Raw genomic sequence first — 9707 nt, 5'->3', positions numbered from 1 at the left:
TCACAGTCATCATGAGTCGACCGAGAGAGCCCTCTAGTAGTAGGTTTGTTGATAGTGTCAGAATACGCAGCAGAGATGATGACAAAATCTGGAAACACAAGAGCAAGTGCATAAAATAGACAACAATGGAGAGAGAGACATGTAACTCTACTCTATATACACAAGAAGAATCCCGAATACAAGACACTACAAGACAATAAATGGAAAGGGGTGTGGGGCCATTTTATATGGCCCCCAAGTAGCAGTCGGCCTGCTCCAAAGGCAGCCGACAGGTACAAAATCTCCACGACGACCTGCCACATAGACCAGTCGGCTAGCAAACATGAGTTGGCCAGCTCTGTAGAGCAGTCGGGTACAATCAGCCAGAAGTTGTATGCGCATGCCAGCTTTGGACTGCCCCCCCAAGCCACGGAAAATATGGGGAGTGAGGAAAAATGAGTAAAACACATACAAGGGCGAGCACACCCACAACAAAGGCCCTGGTGTCTAGATAAAGACAGGAGATGACTTCTAACACCCCCTCTCAGCTCTTGGCTACTGTGAAACCAACCCCACAGGGAGCTGGGGTGCCGCCGCTTGAGCAAAGCCTGAGATAGCAACTTCGTGAAGAAGAGGTCCACCGTACTGTCCTTCGTCAAACAAAACTCTAGGAAGATGTCATTAGCAACAATCTTTTCATGAACAAAGTGCCTCTGGATGACCGTGGGTTCCTCTACTAGTGGAAGCCCAATCCTGCCATGCAATCTCTGCAACCTCACCACCTTCTCACAAGTAGCACCACAAGCAGCCCGGTACTCTGCCTCTATCGTCAAACGAGGCAAAAGATGGCTACCTCTTACTGTTCCTTAAAATTGCTCCTAGGCCTGAAGTAGAACTCCTCGTGTGTCTGAATCTCCTCCTTGAACTGAGTCATTCCATCCGTGGAGTCGGACTCCAGCCATCAATCCCCCTCCTATGTAAAGAGTTCATGATCCTTCGCATGCTGCAAAAACCACAAGATACATAATCCTGCCTCTCCCAAAGAGTCATCTGCAAACAAGAGCTCAATAGCCTCATCAAGAAGCTCACGTCCAATCTGGTGTCCATCAACCAAATCAATGAACCATTTTGCTTTCGAGTCAAAGAGGCATCACATTGCTCACACAAGGATTAACACCTGTTACGGTGGGAAGCCAAGTCCTGGAAACGTGCTCAAGACCACGCAAGGCCTTTTGATACCTGTTAACCACCCCCTCTGAATCTGAAACCACTAAGCCTAGAGAATCCACCTCCTTTTGCAAGTAATCAATTGCTACCTGCCTGGCTTTCCAAGAGGTCCCCATGGAAAGAACATCCTCATCTATAGGAGTTTCTTTGTCCTAAAAACTACGAGACATCAGAGCATAGGTTACCTGTAAAGTTTCCTCTGTGTGACTGACGAACACAAGAACTACCAACATCAGTACTGGAAAGTTTTTGCCAAATGTTGCGATCAACTGGCAAGCTATCCACCATTTGGTCCGAGAAAGCCTGCACTTGCAGCGTATCCACACCTAAGTGGCCATTACTAGACTGCCACTCATCACAAAACTGAGGACCTAGGAGAGAGAGTGTTGAAAGCTTGTAAACTCCATTCTCCACTCTGCCTTCCCATACAACTTGGCCTGTTGCCTTGTCCCAGAGAGCAACAAAATGCTCATCAAACTCCACCCGTACACTAGTCTTACAAACCTGATGCACTGACAATAGATGAAAACCAAGTGATGGAACATACAACACCTGGGAGGAGGAATGCTTCCCCTCTCTGCCACATCGGGAACTATCTCCAACCTCCCCTCACTGTGAACTGGGATAGTGGATGTATCCCCAGTAAGAATGTGAACAGAATACCTGCAGAGATCCTATAAATCTAAACGAGAAGGAGTCATGTGCTTGGAAGCACCACTGTCTAGAATCCACTTCCGAGTATTCGTAGAGCAGAGAGTCCTCCAACCTCCTCCCTGCCTAAAGAAAATGAAACATCGGTGTCCATCACCTCCAAGTGCATAAAAGCTGGAGTCTTCATGGTTGCTGCTGAGGAGTGTTCACCCTTCTTGGTCGTCCACTTTGGGACACTGCCTCCAATAGTGGCCTTTCTCACCACAATCATTTACAGGTCCTCTCTGCCTTTAGTTTCTCGCGGTCAGATCAAACTTTTGCTCAGAAGACTTCTCCATTGAAGCCTTCCCTTTGCCCTTGTTACAGCCTTTTGACCGTTGGCCAGTTAAGGCCTCCAAACTTCCACCCTGAGGAGGGTTCGAGAATCTTTCCTCTTGGTCCAAGACCATGGGCACAAGCTCCTCCCACGTGATGGTGCTAAGCCTGCCACTAGTAATCAAAGACGAGTAAAATGCTGAGTATTGAGAGGGCAAATGTGACAGCAACGTTATGGCCATGTCCTCCAATGATAACTCCTTCCCAGCCCCTAAAGAACTTCCTACTGCTGTTGTTGTTGCTGAAGAGCCTGTAGCTTGTTGATATGCTCGTGCATCGTCGATGACTTTGTAAGGTTCATAACAAGCATCTGTACGTCTAAGGAAATCCTCTTCATGGGCGATACCCTGTTGTAAAGAGAAGCCAAATGCTGCCATATACCTCTGGCCAGCGTCATATGCTTTACATGATTGATTACCTACGGTGTGCAGTTGAGGAAGATAAATGAGCAGACCTTGGCATTGACACGATCCCATTATTGTGCCTGTGCCTCTCGGTCCTTAAAAAACGAATCGACGGTAACTCCCCTTCCTCTCCGACCGTGGAATCCCAATAACAATGAAATCAGCAAGGTCGTAAGACTCCAGAACAGAATCCATCATAACCTTCCATATGCCGTAGTTGTTCCCGTCCAACTAACGGTCCACCGGGAACGTGGGGAGTGTTGGGATCTTCACATGTCTCTTAGCCATCTCTAATAAATCTACCATTGCGGGGATGTAACTAAAAAAGGGTGGGTGGGTGGAAACAAAGAAGAACTTACACCTCCAAGTGGCTGTCCAACAAATCAGCCCGCCGTCCTCTTGCTTCTCCTCTTCCCGAACAGTCCAAAACAGTCCACTAATCAACAATGCAATAGTCTCCCTCTTGCTCACACAACTCCCAAGAACTATCAAGAGCCTAGGGCTTTGATACCATGTCAGAATACGCAGCGGAGATGATGACAAAATCTAGAAACACAAGAGCAAGTGCAGAAAATAGATAGCAATGGAGAGAGAGGCGTGTAACTCTACTCTATATACACAAGAAGAGTCCCAAATACAAGACTACAAGACAATAAATGGCAAGGGGTGTGGGGCCATTTTATATGGCCCCCAAGTAGCAGTCGGCCTGCTCTAAAAAGGCAGTCGACAGGTACAAAACTTCCACGACCTGCCGCATAGAGCAGTTGGCGAGCTCTGTACAGCAGTCGAGTACAGTCGGCTAGAAGATGTATGCGCCCACTGCTCCCCCAAGCCACAGATAAATGGGAAAATATGGGGAGTGAGGAAAAATGAGAAAAACACCTACAAGGGCGGGCACACCCACAACAAAGGCCATGGTGTCTAGATAAAGATAGGAGATGACTTCTAACAGATAGATCATGGAGTGGTAGCAAATTGTGTTACAAAATCAGTCCTGCAGATTCATGAGCAAGTGCATCACATAATGGTAAAGAGAAGGTTGATGGGTCTCTTGGTATGCTTGATATTTCATCAAGGTATTCATATATTGATGGAGAGTGCAGTGGCACAAAGTAGAGCCTTGATGAGGAGTTTAGGATTCCAGCTATCAGGACACCTCGTGCAAGGAAGGCTAAGAAAACCGCAAGGACACCAGGGATAAATCCAAGAACACATGTGGGGTATGGTAAAAAACCCTACCCGACCACACAGGTTGGGTAGGGTCAAAAACCCTATTCAAAGATTGATGTATGATGGTTATATAGCTCACCATTATGCATACATGGCAAAGGTTGTGCAAGGTGCAAGAGGTTGAACCCACATGTTTTGAGGATGATGCTAGGCATGTACATTGGGAGAAAGCCATAGATAAAGAAATGGCTACATTGGATATAAATAAGACATTGGAATTGGTGCCTTTTCCTGAGGGTAAAAAGACTATTGGATGTAAGTGGGTCTACAAAGTGAAGCACAACTCAGATGGAAGCATTAGCAAGTACAAGGCGAGATTGGTTTACCAAAGATTATGCTAAGACCTATGACATTGATTATAAGGAGACATTCAACCCCATTGCCAAGATGGCAAGACCACCGTGAGAACTATTATTATAGGTGGTTGCATCAAAAGGTTGGGTTTTGCATTAGATGGATGTAAAAAATGCATTCTTGCATGGTGAGCTACAAGAAAAACTATATTTGGATGAGCCAATTGAAAAGATGCAGGGGGGAAGCGAACTTGAGCTCTTGCAAGCACACACACACACTCACAAAACCCTAATAGAGAACACACAAGGTGAGAGGCTGAAAATCTTCTTCTTCTTCACTCAACACTCAACACCCCATATACAAGAATAACAGTACACACAATATGAAAGGTACTCAACCAAAATACATACACGGGTTCTCTATAGTGTGAACCCGACTAAATGAGCTAGCGCTATAACTATGCCAGTCTCTAGAATGGCTGTCACACAGCCTGTCATCCCACTGGCCGCATATCACCCAAGATCTCACCAACCATGCCAGTGGTGTAAGTGTGGGGTCTATCCCCCAGGCGGGTCATCAGTGTCCACTACCTCACTAGACGAGCTCGATATCTCAACACTCCCCCTCGAGCTCAACTCCATCTCATGTACACCAAGCGAAGCCCTGAATCTGCGGAGCTTCTCTGTACCCAATGCTTTGGTGAAGATGTCAGCTACCTGATCCTCTGTGCTGACATAAACAAGGTCAAGGTCTCCTGCCAAGACCTTCTCTCTGACAAAGTGGTAGAGTGGACTTCTATATGCTTCGTACGAGCATGAAATACTGGGTTCCTGGCCAACTGTATACTGCTAATGTTGTCACAAAAAATGACAACTTGTCTATCCACTGATAGACCCAAATCTGCAAGTAGCTTTCTCAACCAAGCTACCTCACATGCTGCCATAGCAGCTCCTCTGTACTCGGCCTCTGTACTCGATAGAGCAACCGCAGGCTGCCTCTTGCTGCTCCAAGTCACAGCAGCACTCCCCAAAGAAAACATAAATCCACTGGTAGATCTTCTATCTGAGATACTACCAGCCCAATCAGCATCTGTGTACCCATGTACACATATCTCTGTCCAAGTCTCATAGAATAGTCCACAATGCAAAGTAGACTTCACATACCTCAGTATGCGTCTCACTGCATCCAAATGCGGTTTTCGTGAACCTGCATAAACCGAACAGCATAGCTCAAATCTGGTCTCGTGATTGTCATGTAGATCAAACTTCCTGCTATGCGCTTGTACATAGTAGGATCCTCCAAGATCTCTCCTGAATCTGCACTCAACTTGCCATTCTGATCCAATGGCACAGAAATAGGCTTACAGCCTGTCATACCATACTTGGACAACATGTCCAAGCCATACTGTCTCTGCAGTAATCCAATACCATGTGGTGACCTAATCACCTCAATGCCCAAGAAATATCTGAGCTCCCCCAGATCCTTCATCTCGAACTTCTGTCTAAGCAAGATCTTTACATCAAAGATCTCTGCATCATGGTCACCCGTAATGATCAAGTCATCTACATAGATGACAACAAGCACAACTCCTCTATCACCATGTCTCACATACACAGCGAGAAATCTGCATTGGCTACATGAAAGCCAATAGTGACAAGATATTTAGAAATCTTGTCAGACCATGCTCTTGGTGCTTGCTTTAAGCCATACAAGGCTTTCTTCAACCTGCAAACATGCTCGGGGTGACCCACATCCTCATAACCAGGTGGCTGCAACATATACACCTCTTCTTGCAAATCCCCATGCAAGAATGCATTCTGTACATCCATCTGATGTAAAGACCATTGCTTTGACGCAGCCACTGCTATCACAACTCTCACCGTTGCCATCTTGGCAACTGGCCTGAAAGTTTCCTCATAATCAATCCCATATGTCTGCGCATATCCTTTGGCTACCAATCTAGCCTTGTACCTATTTATGCTTCCATCACTGTTATGTTTAACTTTGTACACCCACTTGCATCCAATGGTTTTCTTGCCTTCAGGCAATTGCACTAAATCCCAAGTTTCATTTCCATATAGTGCATCCATCTCCTCATCCATAGCTTTCTCCCAACACACATTTCCAACAGCCTCATCAATGTATGTGGGCTCTACAACCTGCACAACCTTTGCCATATATGCATAGTGATGTGCCACATAACCATCATATGTAAATCTCTGCACAGGGTTCTTCACTCTCCCTGATTTTCACAGCTTTTCATTCATGGCTTCCATAGCCTTCTTTACACCAGGTGTTCTCATAGCTGGGATCCCAAGCTCCTCATCAAGGCTCATATCTGAGCCACTAGACTCTCCATCAACATGAGAATGCCCTGCAAAAATGTCAGGCATACCAAGGGGCTCAACCACTTTCTCTTTTCCTTTACGTGATGTACTAATCACATTTGCAGGACTGGTATTATGACGCAGCCTGCCACTCCATGGTCTATCAATAGACCCGTTAGATGAGGACTCTCCTGGTCCACTCAAAGACTGTGATTGCTGACCTGCATTCTGTGCAACCACACTTCCACTCACATCAACCCCAACAGCTTCTTTTTCAGCAGCATACCAGCTGCTCATCTCATCAAAGACAACATCCCTGCTTACCCTCAACTCACGTGTAGCAGGGTTATAACACCTGTATCCCTTTTGCTCAAGGGAGTATCCAATAAACACACATTTTTCAGCTTTTGGATCCAGCTTAGTTCTTAGCTCATCTGGCACATGCACATATGCAATGCATCCAAAGACTTTTAGATGAGACAAATCTGGTTTTCTGCCAATAAACTTTTCCTCTGGAGTTACATCATGTATGGCTGCAGTTGGAGTCTTGTTCATGATGTATACTGCTGTAGAAACAGCCTCAGCCCAATAGCAATGCGGCATATTCTTCTCTTCCATCAATGCTCGCGCAATCTCAGCAATGTGCCTGTTTTTTCGCTCAGCAACTCCATTTTGTTGCGGAGTGTATCTGCATGTAAATTGTCTCCGAATACCATTCTTCTTCAAAAATTCAGAGAACTCATTGGAGAAGTACTCTCCCCCTCCATCTGACCTTAGGCACTTTACATATTTCCCTATTTGCTTTTCAACCAAAACTCTGAAATTCTAAAAGTGAGTGAACACCTCACTCTTCTCCTTCATGAAATATACCCACACTTTCCTTGTGTGGTCATCAATGAAAGTCACATAATACCTGCAGCCTCCCATAGATATGGTCTTCGTAGGACCCCATACATCTGAATGCACAATATCTAGTGCATTTCTGCTCACATATCTGTTACGTGGAAACACATGCTTGTTTGCTTCCCAAATTGGCATGCTTCACATATTTTCTGCATGCCTTCCACTTTAAATTTTGGCAGCCCTGTCACAATTCCTTTTGTCTGCATAGACTTCAATCTCTGCACATTTACATGTCCAATCCTTTTATGCCAAATGTCTGTGTCTGCAACAATTCCTGAACCATTTGCAAACATCGCAGCACTCATTTCAGGCATGTCTACATTCAATGTAAACATTCTGCCCACTCTGTTACCTTTTGCAACCAACCTGCACTTGTCTTTAAAGTCTTCAACACACATAACAACCATCAAGGTTAAACCTAACCTGCAAACCCTGCTCAATCATCTGGCCAACTGAAACCAGATTCTTTGTTATGTTCAGTACATGAAGTACATCTGCAAGGTACTTCACTTTGCCATCCTGCATAGACAATGGCACATCTCTAACATGGGTAATTGAATGAGCAGTGTCATCCCCTGTTTCCACAAAACCTGGTCTTTCCGGGTTTTTCATCTCCTTGAACCACTCCCCATGACTTGTCATGTGGTTCGAAGCACCTGAATCCACATACCATACATTATCTTTTTGTGGTGCATCAACATTTTCAGACATGGCATTCACGACATGCTGCATAACAAACAACCTTTCATTATCATTATTATTTCTGCTTGAGGATGCATAGTTGTTTTGCTGCACTTTCCCATTTTGCATGTCAGCCTGCTTCTTATAACATTCTGCCTGCACATGTCCAGGCTTACCACAATAATAGCATTCACGTGCATCATTATACTGCCTTTGCCAATTTCCACGGCCTCTTTGACTCCCCCTGCCTCTGAATTTGCCTCTTCCACCTGCGTGTTGTTGTTGTTGTTGTTGATTCTAGGACTGTTGTTGTTGCTGCTGCTGCTGGCCATAATTCTGATTACCTGTTCGGCCACCTCCTTGACCGCGTCCACGGCCTCCTCTACCTCGTCCTCTTCCTGAACTCGTGTAGAAGACCTGTTGCTCTGAACTGTTTTTACTTTGTGAAGACTGTTGGTCTTCACCCAAGCTCTTCTCTTCGATAATCAGCATAGACACCAAATCTGTAAAGTTGGGAATGTTTTCCCGAGTCTGAATAGACGTCTTGAACGCCTTGTATTGTGGCCCGAGACCACGTAGACAGACCTCCACCTTATCATCATCATCTACTGACACACCAATAGATGTAAGGGATTCCACAATACCCTTTATCTTCAACACATAGTCATTTACAGACATGCTCTTTTTCTCCACAGTATGAAGTTCATTCTTCAACTGTATCTTGCGTGCCTTGGTATTTGTTTCATAAAGCTTTACCAAGGTGTCCCATGCCTCCTTGGGGGACTTGGCATCCTGAATGTGCCCAATCATGGTGTCCTGCATACTAATGGAGAGCCAATACATAACCTTCCTTGCTCCTTGGTTCCAGTCTTTAAATTCTTTCACATCTGCAGCAGTCGGATTTATATCCGGTATCTCCGGTGCCTCTTCATGCTCACCTTCTATGTAGTCCCAATAGCCTTTTCCCATCAGGAAATTCGTCAACCTGAACCTCCAAGCATGGAAGTTATTCTTATCAAGCTTCTCAGCCACAATTTGGGTTATCCCATCATTTGACATCTTACCAAACACACAATTTTACCAGAAATAGCACTCTGGTTTTTCTGCACAAACTGCTGTATTTTCTGCAGCGGTACTGTAGTACTCTCAAATGTCACAACCAGTGACTTCAATGTGCATACATACACCCAATGGCAACTGTAGACCTCTTTGCAGCACCCACAGTGTCTGCACAGTCAATCTGTCTTCCTGCAGTTCTTAAAACAGAGTTCTGTAGAGAATCGATGACTTACCCGCAGTGCTCGAAATCGCCTGCTTTTTGAAAAACGGAGGTCCAGACGCGCCCGAAACACGTTTTCGGCCCAGAAAATTTTGATCGATAGGACATAATAGTTCCCCTATAGCTTTACTCCCGCGAAGAAAGCTCCTCAATCAGAGATCGTTGCCGGTGCCTCCCGTAGAGCTCCCGACAAGGGTGTAGTCACCAACACAAATAGGGAAGAGTAGTTGAAGCTCTTACCCTCGTACCGCTTCCTGTGGTTCTCTTGCTTGCAGCTCAGCCCTTAGCACGAACCAGGCTCTGATACCATGAAAAGATGCAGGGGGGAAGAGAGCTTGAGCTCTTGCAAGCACACAC

This window comes from Cibotium barometz, chromosome 32 (genome assembly GCF_041138505.1).
Source record: "Cibotium barometz isolate CiBa-2024 chromosome 32, ASM4113850v1, whole genome shotgun sequence".
Classification (NCBI taxonomy): Eukaryota; Viridiplantae; Streptophyta; class Polypodiopsida; order Cyatheales; family Cibotiaceae; genus Cibotium; species Cibotium barometz.
This window is presented reverse-complemented; position numbering follows the sequence as displayed.